The sequence below is a fragment of the Portunus trituberculatus genome, chromosome 15 (assembly GCF_017591435.1).
Source record: "Portunus trituberculatus isolate SZX2019 chromosome 15, ASM1759143v1, whole genome shotgun sequence".
NCBI classification, from domain to species: Eukaryota; Metazoa; Arthropoda; class Malacostraca; order Decapoda; family Portunidae; genus Portunus; species Portunus trituberculatus.
In genome coordinates, this window is record NC_059269.1 from 3,823,629 (window position 1) to 3,841,630 (window position 18,002).

At 45.1% G+C, this 18,002-nt stretch overlaps 1 protein-coding gene across 12 annotated transcripts in view; it reads right to left on the bottom strand.

The window, feature by feature from the left end:
• Nucleotides 1-16,992, bottom strand: part of LOC123504023 (paired box protein Pax-5-like) — a 169,158-nt gene extending 152,166 nt beyond the window's left edge. For all 12 annotated transcript variants that reach the window (XM_045254240.1, XM_045254239.1, XM_045254242.1 and 9 more), the window contains exon 1: nucleotides 16,861-16,992. The gene's annotated coding sequence lies outside the window, so the exon portion shown is untranslated. The remainder of the gene's footprint in view (nucleotides 1-16,860) is intronic.
• Nucleotides 16,993-18,002: the final 1,010 nt, after the last annotated feature.

The following is an 18,002-nucleotide window of genomic DNA, read 5'->3' on the forward strand; positions in this document are numbered from 1 at the left end:
TACGTCATGAAAGAGTGTGTGTGTGTGTGTGTGTGTGTGTGTGTGTGTGTGTGTGTGTGTGTGTGTGTGTGTGTGTGTGTGTGTGTGTGTGTGTGTGTGTGTGTGTGTGTGTGTGTGTGTGTGTGTGTGTGAGAGAGAGAGAGAGAGAGAGAGAGAGAGAGAGAGAGAGAGAGAGAGTAACCTTTGGCTTAGGAACTTCCATTCACTCCTGACCTCCGTCCATCCCCACCCTCCTCCCTCTCCCCTTCTCTCTCTCTCTCTCTCCCTCCGTTCCTCCGTCCCTGGCTCAGCCCCAGAAGCGAGAGAGGGAGAGAGAGGCGAGTGTCAAGTGGGAGGGGAGGAGGGGAAGCTGGTGTATTGTCGGTGGGATGAGGAGAGAGGAGAGAAGAGGAGGAGTAGGAGGGAGGAGGATGAGAAGGAGGGGGAGGAGGAGGCGAGGGAAAGTCTCTCATTAAAAGTCCTCCTTGTGAATTTCTCTTTATAATTATTTTGCGTGATTCATACCACTCCTGAAAAAAAAAAAAGGTAATAAGAGAGATTTTTATGCAGATTTCTTGCGTAGACACTTGTGAGAGAAAAATAAGTAACAGGAAAATATATAAAGAGAGAAAAACGGGAAAAACGAGAAAGGAGAGACTCGTGAATTTTTTTGAGTCTTTGTGTGTCGTTGTAAATATTGAACGGATCACAAGATATAGTTTCCACATCAAACTTCATCTTTTTCCAGCGTCACTACAACATCCACAAGAATATTTGGCAACAAGAAAAAAAAGCTCGACTATTTGGGTCACTAAGAGAAGCAGAGAGGTAGGCAGGGAGGGAGACAGGCAAGGAGGGGAGCAAGCAAGCGTTCGGGGTCACGATGTTCCCCCCTCAGTGCTGCATGCTCCTCGTTACAGAGCGGGGATGCTGCCGAGGGAGTCACTGAGCATTCCTTGTCTCGTCAGGAGTGCGGAGCGTGAGGGAACCTAGCACTGGGTCATCGTGGGGAGGTTGGCGGGTGAGGCCAGAGGAAGTGTTAGGAGGCCTTTTCGGGGTGCCGTGGATGACTATACCTGGCGATGAGGAGCCAGAAGGGTAAAGGGAGGTAATGCTCAGAAGGCGACGGCGCAGGTGGGGGTCCTCGTATCTATAGGACGCTGCAGGATTTAAAAGGATGTGAAGGATGAGGATGGAGTGCAGTGAAGGGATACACACACACACACACACACACACACACACACACACACACACACACACACACACACACAGAGAGAGAGAGAGAGAGAGAGAGAGAGAGAGAGAGAGAGAGAGAGAGAGAGAGAGAGAGAGAGAGAGAGAGAGACAGAGACAGAGACAGAGAGAGAGAGAGAGAGAGAGAGAGAGAGAGAAATTTTACTAGCCATACGATGCACGAAGGACGTAAGAGGCACACGTGAAACATAAAAAAAAAGGCCTGATACGCTACACTATCAAGATGTACGGCTTCCCATAAACCAGGTAAGTGTGGTGTTTGGACAAGGAGGGATGTCACTCAGGGAGGCGAGACACGGGAGGGAGGCTTGAACTGAGATACTGTACGTAGGTGTGGGAAGCTTTGCTCGCAGACCTTGAATAATAATGCCTCTCGGAGACAAATGACTCCCGGAACTAGGGCGCCGTCGCTTGGTGAGCCTCCCCTGCACGTGGCCGCACCCCTTGAGAGACGCGACTGGTCCTTGTCAAGGGGTGGTTCGCTACGCAGCAGGTGTTAGGCTACTCAACGTTACTGTCCGACATATGCTATTCTGAAGCACCACCGCAACCCTGAGACAGCTGAGACAGTGTGCTGCTCAGAACACCTCACAAACCACAGCCTCTCTAAGTTGAAAGGTGCTAGTGTGTGTGTGTGTGTGTGTGTGTGTGTGTGTGTGTGTGTGTGTGTGTGTGTGCTTGTTTTTTTGTGTGTGTACGGAGAAGGAAGGTTGCATTGCGTCCATTCCCTTGATTGTGTTATAGTATTGCGTAGCATTGTGAAGTATGACGTAATGATAGCAAGGTTATGATAACAGTACAAGATGTTTACAAATTCACTATTCAGGTATGTTAAGGCATGTGAATGGTTTGTTAGAGCAGAATGACTAAGAATATTATAATAGAGACATGCACTGTAAAGACCTTGCCTTTTGTGGCGTATTTTAGAAAGGAGAAGGGAGATAAGCACAATATTTTATGATAACAGTGTATAGAGGTTATTGTATTGCGCTAGTGTCATGTGTTATAGATCATGTTGTAAGGGAGTAGTAAGTGGCGAGAAACAGCGTGTAGTACGGAAGGGAACAGTGTGAGGTAACGAGGCTGGCGCATGAGGAAGTATGTAAGAACACTGCAACAGGACATGAAGGAGCGGAAGATACTGCCTCGAGAATTATAATGATTGAGGTCGAGTTGCCAATTACTGTTCATTACACGCTGACCACAGAGGACACTTCCTTTATAGAAATATTCACGTTTTACCTTTATTCTCTCTCTCTCTCTCTCTCTCTCTCTCTCTCTCTCTCTCTCTCTCTCTCTCTCTCTCGCTCGTGCAAAAACTGACACTTATCAAACATAAACAAGACTTACAACCGCAATCAAATACACATGAATGTTCAGAAATTTCATCTCAATTATAACAAAACCACACGACAGAAGGGTGCAGGGCGTAATTGATAGCAGAAAGTCATCTCGGGCGAAAGAAAACGGTAATGCTTGGAATTTCGTTTTCTGTGCGTACATCCCATTTTCTCTCAGACGAGGAGGGCGTGCGGGGCGGGCAGGAGGCGGGCAGGGAAGAGAAAGGTGGTGAGTCGGGGGGCGTTGGACGACAGGAGGAGGGGAAGGAGAAGAGGGAGGGAGGCAGGCATCTCACTCTGTCAGTTTTCCTCGAAGCGGCCACGCCCCCTTCGCCCCTCCCTTGCGGTCCTGCCCTCTTGCTCTCACCCAAAGCCTCTCTTCCTCTGCCACTTTGCCTCTTCTATCCACTCCCTCTCTCTTGCACGTCCCGTCCCCGTCACCTGCTGGCCCGCTGACACTCTCTCTCTCTTTCTCTCTCTCTCTCTCTCTCTCTCTCTCTCTCTCTCTCTCTCTCTCTCTCTACCGCCTAATTAACAGTAATGGTGGAAGGGAGTGCCGTAAAAGTCACTCGCTATTAATTTTCGTTTTACATACGAGGTGCGACTGATAATGAGGTGGTGCATGGGAGGTGGCATCTGCAAGAGAGAGAGAGAGAGAGAGAGAGAGAGAGAGAGAGAGAGAGAGAGAGAGAGAGAGAGAGAGAGAGAGAGAGAGAGAGAGAGAGAGAGAGAGAGAGAGAGAGAGAGAGAGAGAGAGAGAGAGTTTTTCCCATACATGTGCTGATTGTTTTAATTAATGGGCGGTGTAATTCAGTTAATTTCGATAAGTATACGTTTTTTTTTCTTTTCTATACAGTCTTGCTTTTTTGTGTAGTCATGAATACATTGCCAAACTCTCTTCTCCCTCGTCTCTGCAGTTCACCCCTTCCCCTTTCTCTCTCTCTCTCTCTCTCTCTCTCTCTCTCTCTCTCATACCTGTAGAATAAGCACTCGGGTTTTGTGTGTGCGTGAGGGAGTCAGGCTCTTCAGTTACGCAGCCATTGTGAAGGGGGACGAAGAGTCAGCAAGAGAGACACATTGGCCTGGTTTGAAGGTTTTCACGTCCCTGTCTCGGCTTTGGGTGAAGGAAATCTAAAGAAAACGGCGTTGTTCGAGTCTTACCATAACATTTTCTCTCCTTGGCGGGACTCACGAGGTGCTTCCCCAGAGTCAACATTTGCAAAATCCGAGTGTTTGAGGCGCGCTGACAAGAGGAAAAGGAAGTGAGAGGCGAGAGGGATACTTGCTTGTCTGCTTTTTCTGCCTAATTTTTCAAGGACAGTGTACGCCCCCACCCCCCACAACAGCTCCATTCTCCGTTCACCCCAGGGGAACTGACGCAGGTGAGTCTTAATTGGTATGCACGACAGGTTGCCGCGACATGGCGTGAAGGAGACTGAACTGAAGGCGGGCGTTTATGATGCCAAGCAAAAGAGATGTGTGTGTGTGTGTGTGTGTGTGTGTGTGTGTGTGTGTGTGTGTGTGTGTGTGTGTGTGTGTGTGTGGTTAAAGTGTTATCTCCTTCATGGTCAAGAACTAGATTCACTGTTGCTACAACAGCTGTGGGAGATAAGACGAAAAACTATATAGAAAAGGTAAGACCTCAGACATTCTATCAATTATCGAACAAAGCAACACTTATCTATTAACAAAAGTCCTGTAACGCTGACAAGATTATAAAAAAAGTATATATATATATATATATATATATATATATATATATATATATATATATATATATATATATATATATATATGTGTGTGTGTGTGTGTGTGTGTGTGTGTGTGTGTGTGTGTGTGTGTGTGTGTTATTGTACACCAGAAGCAAATCCTTAGTAGTAGTATGATTGTTTGCAGAGAGAAAACAGTAAGAGGGTTAGGAATCTTGTATATGAAATCCACACTGTCAATATTTTGTGATCTTACCAACAAATTACTACAGTCATACTAATGCCCAAAGAAGAAAATATTCTTGAAAATATTTTGCTTTGTCTATGTTAAAGAAAAGCTTGTTTAAATAATTATTTTCAGAAGAAGAATGGTGACGCATCTTGCATAAATGCATAGAATGTACGAGTATGATTCATCATTATGTGACTCCATTTGACACTGAATCAATTTTAAAAGCAGGTTTTGTGAGACGAAAGTGAGTGAGTGAGGAGGAAGAGTTGGCGGTGTGTATGTGGCTGGGTGAGATTGTTCCTTGATAATGGTTAATGGAGGTATATGTAGGGGAAGTGGCGACTTATGTGTGGCAGAGTGATGGAGGGCAGGTGTAATGGTGTGTGTGTGTGTGTGTGTGTGTGTGTGTGTGTGTGTGTGTGTGTGTGTGTGTGTGTGCGCGCTTGCGCTTGCGTGAATGATGATCAAGACCAAAGCAGTTGTTGATCAAGGAAACTCATGAAAGGAAGCATGAAAGCATGAAGACAATAAGATATGCGCTGTGCTACACACACACACACACACACACACACACACACACACACACACACACACACACACACACACACACACACACACACACACACACACACACACACACACACACACACCATCGAGGTACATTCGCCTCCATAGAGCTAGCCACCTTCCCCCTGGCGCTGCCCTTATTAGCATATGGAATTGACCATTCATTGGCATTTGCATGAACAGTGATGCGCACGGCGGCCCCTCACCGCCCACACACGCCCTCCGCTAGCCAAACGGTCCTCGGATTTCTGCCGGGGCCTCCTCTTCCTTCTCCTACTCTTACTCCTACTCCTTCAGACCCTTTGTTCGTCATGGTGTTTTAATTCTCCCTGATCACCGTCACCTTTGTCAGTTTCGGAGCACGACTCAAGTAGGGGTTTTCGAGTCGCGCAACCTCACACACTCTCCTCTTCTTCTCCTCCTCCTGCACCGTCGGATAAAAGTGCTGTGTGAAATGGAGTGTAAATCTTCAGGTGGTGGGTGACCGCTGCTGGAGTACTGCCTTGACATTTGCGTTGAGAAACTGAAGGAGAGGAAGATGATTGTGATGGTGATGATGATGCTGGTGAAGGTGAAGATCAAGAACAAGATGAGGAAGAGAAAATAAACACTAAAAGTAAATATGGATAATATAAAAGAGCATGTAGAGAAAAAGTAAAGAAGAAGAAGAGAAGGAAAAAGAAAAGCTGAAGAAGTAAAAAGAAAAGAAGAAGAAGAAGAAGAAGTAGATGATGATGATGATAATAAACAAGAAGAAGGAAAAGAAAAAAAAGAAGATAGAAAAAACTGAAGACCGAGAGTTATAAATAAAGAAAAAAATCTGAGAAATAAACATAAAAAATATAGTAAAGAAAAAAAAAGATAAATCAATAACAGCACTTACTATCTCACCATCACGTACAAAAAAAAAAAAAACGATAACGACAGCAAAAATTAAACTCAAGGGCCACATCAGATCACGTAGGGCAGGCTGAAGGCGGATATAACGAGCGAGTGTGTTGGTGGAAGGGAGGAGGAGGATCAGGCGGGTTAGTCACACTTCTCTTAACTGAGGTGCTGCTTCCCTATCAATATCAGGCCATCTGCTCCCCTTACACCCGACCGTCGGCCTCTGCGTGGGATGGACATGGGAGGCAGAGACCATTTGTGTGGGGCTAATGGCGAGAGAGAGAGAGAGAGAGAGAGAGAGAGAGAGAGAGAGAGAGAGAGAGAGAGAGAGAGAGAGAGAGAGAGAGAGAGAGAGACAAATCGTGGTATCACACAATGAAGAGAATGAGTTATCTCTCTCTGCCGTCCATGAGAACAAAGTGAACAGGAGACAGTGCTGATAAAGACAGACAGACACTCACACATACACACACACACACACACACACACAGACAGACGGACAGATAGGTGTAGTATATAGTGAAGTGGTTATCATTCAAACTGTGCCTTCATCGTACGCTTAAAATACAGTTAAGCTTTGTATGTATTGCTGTTTTTTTAAATTCTGTTTTTCTTTTTTTATTTTGAAGTGGTATTTTCGTTTCTCTCCGCGTGTTTAAGAATATTCAATGGTAGGGATATGTCTTTGATTGTATTTTAATCTTTAGCTCACTCATTTCCTGCTTGACATTCTAGTGTTTTGTTATTTAGCATAATTTGACAATGTTTTCTTTCATTAATGATTTGTTTTTAACCTTTTATTAATATGTTTTTCTAACTTCAATATTAATTAATGTTTTTATCATCAGAATTTTTAAAGGTTTTCTTCTTTTAATTTTTTGATCTCCTTTCTATGTAGAAAATAGTTTCATTCGGTTTTTCCAATTCAGCACGTTTCCTTATCCATAATAATTTTTTTTCTTTCCTGAAAATTCATGCAGTACATCCAGAAGTTCACACCATACCATTAGTGCACTCCCTTGTTAATCCCTCGACCAGTGACCTTATGTAACTCAGCTGGTGCACGAGTTAGTTGAAAACTTTGTAACTTAACACTCGAGATAATTTCCGCTGAGCCTTTGACGCAAGTTCTGGACTCGCAAAGACAAAGAGCAACATTTCTGTAAAGCAATCATTGTATTATTCAACGCTATGATAATTTTGTCCATAATCAAGCAATAAAAGTCATGTTATAAATGGTGCGAGTAGTAGTGGTCATGTCCTGAACGGTTTATAAATAGCAGGCCGAGACTCCTGAGCCGAACCCAGTCTCTTGTTGCACCACGTCGTCCGCTCCTGCCTTCGCCTCGGTGCTGATAAGTTTTTAGCTCTTGTTTACATAATAACTGTCTCGGTAAATTGTATGCATTGATCAGTACATTAATGTGGCGTAGAAGGAAGGCACGCGTTTGTGTCTGTAGATGGCACACAATGATTATTTATACATGGAGTATTTATGTATGATTATATAAATTAAGAATAGTATGGAACCTTATTTGCAGCCATGCGGGAAGAGAGAGAGAGAGAGAGAGAGAGAGAGAGAGAGAGAGAGAGAGAGAGAGAGAGAGAGAGAGAGAGAGAGAGAGAGACGCTGAGCAAAGTTTAAACATAAATCCAAGGTGTCAAGATGAAAGAAACAAAAGAAAGAAGAGAACCGGAGAGAGAAACATAAATAGAAAGGAAGGAAAATGAGAATGAAGAGAATGAATCGGGGAATGAGGAGGAAGTTGAAAAAAGAGATGACGACTAAGAATAGACCATACTCGTACTAGGTAATATAGAAAACAAAAAGAAAGGGAAGCGAAATGAAGCAAGAGGAGGAAAAATATTAGCGAAAAAAACGGTGGAGAGCAGGGATAAAAATAAGAGGAATAAGAAAACGAGGAGGAGGAGGAGGAGGAGGAGGAGGAGGAGGGCCAGGTGTGTCAATAGTACCGTTCCCAAGGTCACCGCCGCACTTGAGTACACTCGGCGGATCAGCATGCACAGCGCCGCCCGCCCGATGACTCAGGCACCGCTACTATCGCCGCGACACTCCACCCACTCCCCTTTTGGCTCATTATTAAAATGCATGCTGTTGTGATGGAGTGTTTATGGTAGTGTACGGGAAGCGCGACAGAAAGCGATTGGATATGTACCGAGCTGAGAGGGAGCAGAGAAGCTTAGTTCATTCGCTTCCTTCGTCCGTTGTTTAGGGAGAGAAAAAAAGTGACTTCTTATGAGAGTGAATAATCTGATCGCAGGGTCCGAACTTGACTATGGGTGAAACGTTACCATGACAGTGACCCCGACTACCAGCTGTCATCTTGGTTCCTTTTACTTATCAGTCACTTGCTGCTTGCGATTTTCGTGGCAATGTTTACTCGCTCTGAGGGGACCGACTTGAGTAAGGGGACTAATGACTGGAGAGGCGCTATCACGCATGTCATCACAGGCGGTCAGGTCGACCCAAAGCCAACTCAATGTTATCATGTGATCGAATCTCAACGCTATTTCTCTGGCTGCCATCGTCATCTGGAGCCAGCAACGTCAGGGACAATCTCTTCGGTACCAGGGTAGCGGCGTCCTCGTTACTGATGTTGGAAATGATCACAATGCCAAAGACTAACGCACGACAAACCAAGCGCTTCGAGAGATAGACGCGTCTTCGTCGTCGGCAGGAGTATGACGGGAACGAATAAATTATATTTGTGGTTGAAGACCTTACTGAATCATCTGCCTGATGAGTTAGAATTACAGAAAATAACTCCTTATTGAGTTTTGTTGATAAGGAGACGAAAAGTACCGCGACCCTCAACAGCCACAAGTAAATTTAAGGCTTTAATATACTATGAATAATACTAATTGTTGAGTATTCAAAGAAGGAAAACTTTAACTGACGCCACAGTAAAGATATCTTGACCGGTGTGAGAGTGTTTTATAAATATTCCAAAGAGCTTAATGTGGAGTGGAGCGCTGGGAGACGGCGCGGCACCGCTGGCTTGCTGGCTGGCTAGCTGGCTGGCTGGCCGGCTGGCCGGGGGCGGCGGAGGCTGCGGGCTGGCGGAAAGCACCTGACCACACACACACACACACACACACACACACACACACACACACACACACACACACATGCAAGCAAAAGAAAATGTCCGACTCAAGACAGGACTTTTTGTCGGCTGTCAGACTGTCTGGGCCGTGAGAATCCGCCTCCACGAAGACAGAATTAGTTCTCCCTTGAAGTGCGTACAGTGGGAGCCAATACATCATGAAACGAGAATGTTTTTGACCGCAAACCAATCCGTGAAGACAACAACATCCATCACAATACGTTTATCACCATTGTTCGTCTCGCACTTGTTTCGTCACCCGTGTGCGAGGCGAAATGTCTCCTTCACAGACGGTCGTTGGTGCTAGGAGGCTATAGTATTTGTGGTGGGGCAGGTCGAGGAGGTAGCGTGGTGGAGGAAGGGCCAGGCTGAGGGAGACAAAGGGCCCAAGTTGTTATCAAGGTCACGCTTATATCCCGGCGAGAAGGGGTTTGGCCTCCTGCTGCTTGCCGTATGGGCCCGCGCCACGCCGAGGAGGGAAGAGGGAATTTGCATAAATCCCTCCCCAGGCTAGGGTCTAAGTGAGTTGCAAAGGGACTGATGAGGTAATTAAAATAGGTAGAGTCCTAAAAATCGGGGTGTTTATTAAGGGTCTCCTCATTCTACTTTTACTCTACGTACCTTTCCCTCTGGGGATGGACGGTTCGATTGGCTTATCAAATGGACACTGGACCGCTTCTGAGCCCTGATTGGGGACTGGACTGGCTTACCTGTGGGCGATGTCCACGGCTTTTATCTATTTTTTCTTCTCCGATGTGCATGACAAAACGTTTCAGAAATTTCAGTTTTCAGCCTGCATGAAATTAATTTTTGTCGCTGTCCTTTTCTTTTCTGGTACCATTTTATTATGTGCTGGTAATTAGTTTTACATTCATGACGCAGCAAAAACGCAAGACTCATGATAGATGAATAATTCGAAGGCAGGCACAAAGTAGGAGTTTAACGAGACTTTAACTTCGGCTACGAGCTTTGCACACCGTGGGCGCCACAACCTGTCTTCGCTAAGTTCCCGAGGCGCCCCGATGCACGGCCAGGCTATAATATCTTCACCTGAAGCCAGGGCAGGTGGGGGCTCACCTGACGATATCTCACGACTGTTCGATTATAATACCCTCGTTAATTGCCTAAATAATCACTTTTGGCACTTTGTGAGCAGTGTCGTGACCGGGTTTCTCTCTTTCTCTTATTGTATTTACGACTGACTTTTGCTGAGGATTTAACATTTTCCTCTTGTAAAAACTCCATTTATGTCCGAATCAGCGGATAGGAGCGGCGGGGCGACTGCCGGCGACTGTAATCAGTGACAGAGACGGGCGAGTATAGCGTAATTTTGCCTCTGAATCGGTGGATTTGGTTACGATTTACAACTGTTTCCTGGTTAAATGTCACCATATTGTGTTCCAAGTATCATTCCAGCCACAAAGATTTAAAATCATTATAATGGTAGAGAAAGTCACATTGATACCGCATATTTTTATAAGGCAATGTTAAAATACTACACATAGTGATGAAAGATAATATTGAAAGTTTCGATATTTTTGTCCTCATTTCCCATCAACTCGTGGAATGATAATAGCCATTTGACACAATCTCCGATATTCATTATAATATTACATGAAAAGTGAAACTCATTACCAACAAAGCCATAATAATAAACTTCTCCAGTAGACAAAGATGGGGATTTTTTTTATATCTTTTTATTCGTTTTCATTCAACAAAACTTATCGGGTTCTTCATTCTGACTACAAATTACTGTGACATGGCGGAAATGGCGGTGTTGGTACAAGAGATCACCGGTGTCACGACGAGTCACTCTCTTCACGCTGCAGTTTATAATGGTGATGTTTTTTTATATAGATTTCTTTTTCTTTCTCTCTCTTTCTCTGTCTCTTCGTTGGTTCCTGTTCTGCCTCGTGTCTCTGTACACCCATTAATTGACCTTAGGAAGTCGCTGATATTTTCTCAGTTTTTGTTTTTATGCTATTGTGTTTCATTGTTTCTCTTTTCTTTTAACATTTTATTCTGGCTGTTTCTCTCTCTCTCTCTCTCTCTCTCTCTCTCTCTCTCTCTCTCTCTCTCTCTCTCTCTCTCTCTCTCTCTCTCTCTCTCTCTCTCTCTCACACACACACACACAAATGGGAGGGGCGATGCAATACCTTTCGTGCCGAGTTACATGAGCCTTTTCTCGCTCTTCCTGTAGACAATTATGAACTATTAATGAGAGCGGCTGTAGAGGCCAGCGGGCGCCCCGGGCTACGGCAGCCACCCACGGTAATAACCTGATAATGACTCGTGTGTGTGTGTGTGTGTGTGTGTGTGTGTGTGTGTGTGTGTGTGTGTGTGTGTGTGTGTGTGTGTGTGTGTGTGTGTGTGTGTGTATACGTGAGGCAGACTCGTCCCTTCCTTAGATATCCACATACTATTCTATTCTCTTTACTCTCTTTACCGCCTAAACTGAGCGTCGGGCAGCAATACCCCTCTCAACGCTGAGCTCTCCCTTAATAAGCGGTCGGGCGAGGAGCTCCATACATGCACTGATGACCACTATTACAGCGACGACGTCAACCGCATACATAAGGAAGGGCACTGCCACGGGGGCGGGGCGGCGGAGGAGGGGTGGGTGAAGGGGCAGATGGTAAGGGAGAAGCAGTGGGGCTCTAAAGCACACCGCCGGCAAGTAATCAGGGGCATTATCCGGGTAACCGCACGCCGCCGCATCATCTCCGACAGCAATACTACTGGAGCACCCACGGGCGTTCACCGGGCTTCCCTTACTCCTCCCCCTCCCACGTCTCTCTCTCTCTCTCTCTCTCTCTCTCTCTCTCTCTCTCTCTCTCTCTCTCTCTCTCTCTCTCTCTCTCTCTCTCTCTCTCTCTCTCTCTCTCTCTCTCTCTCTCTCTCTCTCTCTCTCTCTCTCATGGTGTCCTGGTGTCCTGGTGTAGGGCCATCAAGATGAGCTGAAAATGGGAGTGGGATTCAGGAAAGAATGGAACAGGAGGGTAACAATGCGAGGGAAAAAGGACACGAGATGGAAAGGAAGAGACACCTGGAACGGCGGAAAGGGGGTGTGGAAGAGGGTACGTCGGGAAGGGAAGGCCCGGGGGCAGGAGGAACAGTTTCCTGCGGAACTTGGATAGTAGAAATAGCAGAAGCTGCAGCACCATTAGTACCATTACCCCCACCACCATTGCCTCCACCACTACAGCGAGATCATGTATCCTGCATGTTTTAGAATTAGTAGCTAAATGCGTTGATATCTATATCTATATCTATATCTATCTATCTATCTATCTATCTATCTATCTATCTATCTATATCTATATCTATATCTATCTATCTATCTATCTATCTATCTATCTATCTATCTATCTATATATATATATATATATATATATATATATATATATATATATATATATATATATATATATATATATATATATATATACACACACACACACACACACACACACACACACACACACACACACACACACACACACAGAGAGAGAGAGAGAGAGAGAGAGAGAGAGAGAGAGAGAGAGAGAGAGAGAGAGAGAGAGAGAGAGAGAGAGAGAGAGAGAGAGAGAGAGAGAGAGAGAGAGAGATTATGAAGGCAAATTGGCAAATTACGTCTTGTAGCCTCAGATAAATGTTTGGACATAATAAGAGAAGACATGACAAAGAAATAATATAATCCTCATTCTTTAGGAACATAACACAAGAACATAGTGAACGCGTTGGGGAGGAGGAGGAGGAGGAGGAGGAGGAGGAGGAGGAGGAGGAGGAGGAGGAGGAGGAGGAGGAGGAGGAAAAGTAGAGGGAGAAGAAATAGGAGGAGGAGGAGGAGGAGGAAAAGGAGAGGGAGAAGGAATAAGAGGAGGAGGAGGAGGAGGAGGATGGGATGAGGTAGCGGACAAGGTAGGAACGAAAAATAAGATCAGAAGTTGTGAGGCTGAGGGCGAGACGGGTTGCTGGAGGAGGCGCTGGAGGAGAGAGGCGCTCACATGGGGAGATGAAGGAGGGAGACGTGGCTTACCTGAGGCGCAACCGGTTGAAGGGGTCCCACAGGCGTAATTACTTTTAGCATCCGGTCACCACCTCACTTCCCATTCACTTCCCTCCGTCCTTCTGCTTCTTCACTCCCTCCCCTCCATCTCTCCCACGTCTGTCTGTCTGTATGTATTATGTATGTAGGATATTTTCGGTCTCTCTCTCTCTCTCTCTCTCTCTCTCTCTCTCTCTCTCTCTCTCTCTCTCTCTCTCTCTCTCTCTCTCTCTCTCTCTCTCTCTCTCTCTCTCTCTCTCTATATATATATATATATATATATATATATATATATATATATATATATATATATATATATATATATATCAACATGTATTTAAATATTTTTTTGTAACGTGTATGTGTTGAATATTTTGAAAAATATAACTTATTTTGAATATAAAACTAGTTATTCAGAATTTCGACAAGAGTCTGTTACAAACTAGAGATTCAGTTATATTACATGATTAAAATAAGCTAGTCGAAAAGAAAAATGCCGGGGCTGGTGTGAATTAAGTATTGATACCACTATAACACCTTCTTGTGACGTTGAAGGGATATTTAGAAAGCACGATATAGCAACGGCGCCTATCTTCCCTTCTTCCATTTTCCCCTTCTCCCCACCGCGACGGAAGTCCTGTGTTGTGGAGGAAACACAGTGAGGGAGGAGGGGAGAGGGAGGCAATTTACTTGGTGTAGGAATTATTAGTTAGTGCGGTGGGTGGCGGTGGTGACTTGGCTCTGGCAGCGCTCAGTTCCTTCCGCTCAGTATCGATCCGAGAGATGGTCCCTTGCTTCCTCTGTCTGTCTCTCTCTCTCTCTCTCTCTCTCTCTCTCTCTCTCTCTCTCTCTCTCTCTGATCAATGGTGTTAGATTCTGGTATTGATCTTTTTCACGTCTTTGGATAAACAGGCTTAAGTGATTTATTTGCCTCACACATTCGCCCACCGCACCATAACAGGAATACAACACACGGATACTTGACAGAGAGTAGAGAAGATACATTAGCATCGCGATGAAAAGAATAACACAGCATAGTTTACATTCACGACAATTTTAGTAGTAAACAAAGAAGAATAATCGTATTAGGGTGAGTCAGATCCGCTACGTCCCTCCCCTCGCTGCTCTACCTGGCTTCCCTTTGACTTGCGGGCGCTGGGTAATTGAGTGGGACAGAGGAGCGGGCAGGTGGTAGTGTCCCGGCCCAGCCCCGCGGCCCCCACGTCACGGTGATCAGCTACCTACCTGCCTGCCGCCCCGCCCCGCCCCTCCCTCCTTCACTCCCTGCATCATACACCTCTAATTCCTTCACAATACACACACGAATCTAACAGTAACACTTAGTGCAATAGTGCCCGAGCGGCAAGTTGCTTACACATCTTTGGGAGTAAGAAGCGCTCCTTTTATGGCGGTGGTGTATTTGCAGGACTGGCGACAGGGTAAGTCTTCACCTCACAGCGCAACAGATGGGAAGCGACACGCGAGCACAGCTGACCAGGAGAGGGCACGTGCTCCGTAGTAATTCTAGAGTCATCATAGCTGAATACGTTTAGCGGGTCTGTGCAGACAAATACACTCTCATACGCGGTGGTGAGGAGGGCGACCCTTTAATAGGATGCTGGTCTGTCCCGTTCTCTCGTAAGTGCTGCTTCCCTTTCTCAGGACAGGAAGTCGCGGGCCGTCCCTCCACACCCATTACAAGTACGGTGCTGCTATTACAGCTTCAGTCACTCCACCGGCATCCGGTGGCCAAGTATGAATGCCTTAAGTGTCTTTCTCTCATTCCAAGAATTATTGAAAAGGAAAGGGAAAAGACACAGGAGTTTCTTTTTGAATAAAAAATCTTTCTGATGACAGCTAATTATAGTAGAAAAAAGATGGAAATTTTTTTTTTTGAGTGAAAAACTTGAAAATATTTTTGGCGCTTACACATTTTGATTGACTAAATTTGACATTGATCTAGATGTGTCATTATACTTCAGGTAAGTGGAAAGACTCATGAGAGGTACAAGAGATGACAAATAGAGTTTTTAATAAAACTGTTTTTTTTTAGAATTTTATGACACTGCATTCTATTTTTGTACCGATCATAAATGATTTTCTCAAAGAAATCTGAAAGTGGACTAAAGAGTGCACTCGATTGAAAATGTTGAATGAACAGCCCTTTCCGAATTCTACCTCCATTTGGCAGTAAGCGACAAAATATGGCGAGTTTGTGAGAAAAGTTTGGTGGACCGAACTAGACATGAATACTCCGTGGATTTTATTCTTCCCTTTACTCGTTCCCTCCTCCCCTCTAGGTGGCCGTCGCCAAGGGTGGGAAGTGACCGTCGGTGACCAGGTGGGCCCACTTGACCGCACTTTGTACCTGTCATTACTGTCTCCCCGCCCTCCGCCCACCCCTGCCGCTGGAGGGCCAGTGCATTATTGTGCTGCCCTCAGTCATATTTTAATTTACCAGTGTTTTGTCACTTTTAACACCAGTAACACAATTTTCACTCACGCCATTCTTTAGTGTCTTTTTCATGCACGTGGATTTTAGTTGATAGAGTGATTGTAAAGTTGGTGCAGTTCCTTTTTAATAATGCAAAGAGACTGTGATAGCGTTTAATCAAAACACGTTTTGATTAAACGTATATATATATATATATATATATATATATATATATATATATATATATATATATATATATATATATATATATATATATATATAATGTAGAAAAGCTATACTTGGTGAAATGTTTCAAGTTGTGGTGGCGGCAGTAGTGAAGGTAGTGGAGAGCTCAGGGCTATGTCCAGAAAATCGTTTCACATAAAGTACATGATGACTGACACGAAATTGAAATCTTAATTAGTAATTGTTCTTGATGAACTTAATTCGATTGTCCAAAACTTTTGATTTATTAACAAAAATCAGATTGCAAATATTCTTTTATTTCCATTATCCATAAATTGTTTAATTTGTTAAGAATATTATTATTGAATGATAATAATTATGAATTTTGTATTTGGTCATCAACGTATAAAAATGTTAACAGCACCACACTTCAGAGTGGAGAGTGCATCACTTGTTTGTTTGATGAACTAATTCCTAAGGGGTTGTTTGTTGAAATGATAACTACTTGATGTATTGTTAAACTCACTTCCACTAAGACCAGAAAACATTACAATTTAACTTAACATCGCAAAAATTTCTATGTTAACGAATCATCTTCAGTATGTTTCTTGTAACACTTAAACTTGTAAAACGGATTCGCTTTGGCTGTTATATTTCTTTTCGGTAATTGGTGCTGGAGAAGAAACAGAACAAGAATTGTTGTACTTGCTGGCATGGCGAATCCCTCGAAGACTGATGAGTAATTCCAGGAAATATTTGTTTTCAGAACCAAGTCACTTTCAACTGATTTAGTTTTCAGGCACAAGAGAGTATTCACTGTGTCAACTTGATCACTTGGAGTTACTTGGTAGCGCCTGATCACCGAGTGTTTGCTAAATGATGTTCCGCACCCGGATTAGATCTCGTTGGCTGCTCATCCCTTACACGGGACAAGTTTCACCGCTGGTAACAATGAGACCAAACTCCTACATCACACGCGTATGTGGAGAAATTTTTGAAAGATGTTTCTCCAGGCCCCAGACAAAAGTTTTGTTTTCAGGAATGGTTTCAGCTCCTCCCAAGAAACGAAGTCGATCTCCAGTATCAAGATCTTACCAAAGGATATCCAGCGAGCACTGAGGCACTGGGACACGGCCGGGTTACGTCTGGTGGTGGCTGCAAGAGCAAGTGTAACGCGCGACTGGCCGAGCGAGCGGCTGCCACTCAACTGTGCGAAGAGAGCGGGCCCCCACAGCCGCCCAGGAGTACACCGCTGAGCCCGCCCCCTCCGCCTGGCCTGCACCGCCCTCTCTCCAGCGGCCCGCCCCGACCTGCTCCTGCGCCACCCGCCCCTCACGCCCGTCACGCTGCCTGGACACCACAGCACAGCAGGCACCCACACCCCTCTGCTTCGAAAACTAGCGTTGTTCTACACAGCTCAGAATAACTTGAGTTTGTGTACTCTAGCCTCTGGATCAAGCTGAGTATATTCTCTTAAAGTAAAAGCTTCCTTACCTGCCGAACTCTGTATCTGGCAACAGAAAGCCCCTCGGCAATGTACGGATCCCGAATAGCCTGAAGGAACACCGAGAGCCGGGACGGGAGGTGGTGTTACTGTTGTTGTAGTCCCGCCTCCCCCCCCAAACAGCCGGCCCCTCCCCCCTCCCGTCGTCACGCCCGAGGATTGGCGGTGTGACGTCAGCCACCTCCCGCCCCCTGCGCTGAAGCTCGCCCCCCGCTACCAGCAGACAGTAGCACGCGACGCGGACTACGCGACTGACACACCGCTCCTGTCTGTGTGTCTGTCTGTCGCTCCGTCTCCTCCTCGCCACTACTCATCCTCACACAGCCCACACAGCCCCGCCATCCACTTAAGCATCAGCCTCGCTTGCTCACCCTCACCTCTTTTGTGTAGAGAGACAAGGCTGTCAGCAGGAACACATTTTCACGTATCATTTGGAGACAGAGATTATAAAGGATGTCTGTCGAAAGTGTCATGTTCGTCTGTCTCGTTCGCCGCGTTCTCGCCACCCCCGTCACGTCGTGGTCGTCTACGTCATGGGCGAGGAAACAAAAAATCTGGTACATAGACAGCTCTGTCTCCAAATAAATTAAAATAGTTAGTATCGCTGGGCAAATCTGAAACATTATGTAGTGAAGTTTTTATGCCCGAAAGAGACGAAGAAAGTAGAAAGGGAAAGACGAGAACTTTTGTTGGATTGTTGATCCCTCACGAACGCAACTTCAAAGGCAAATTA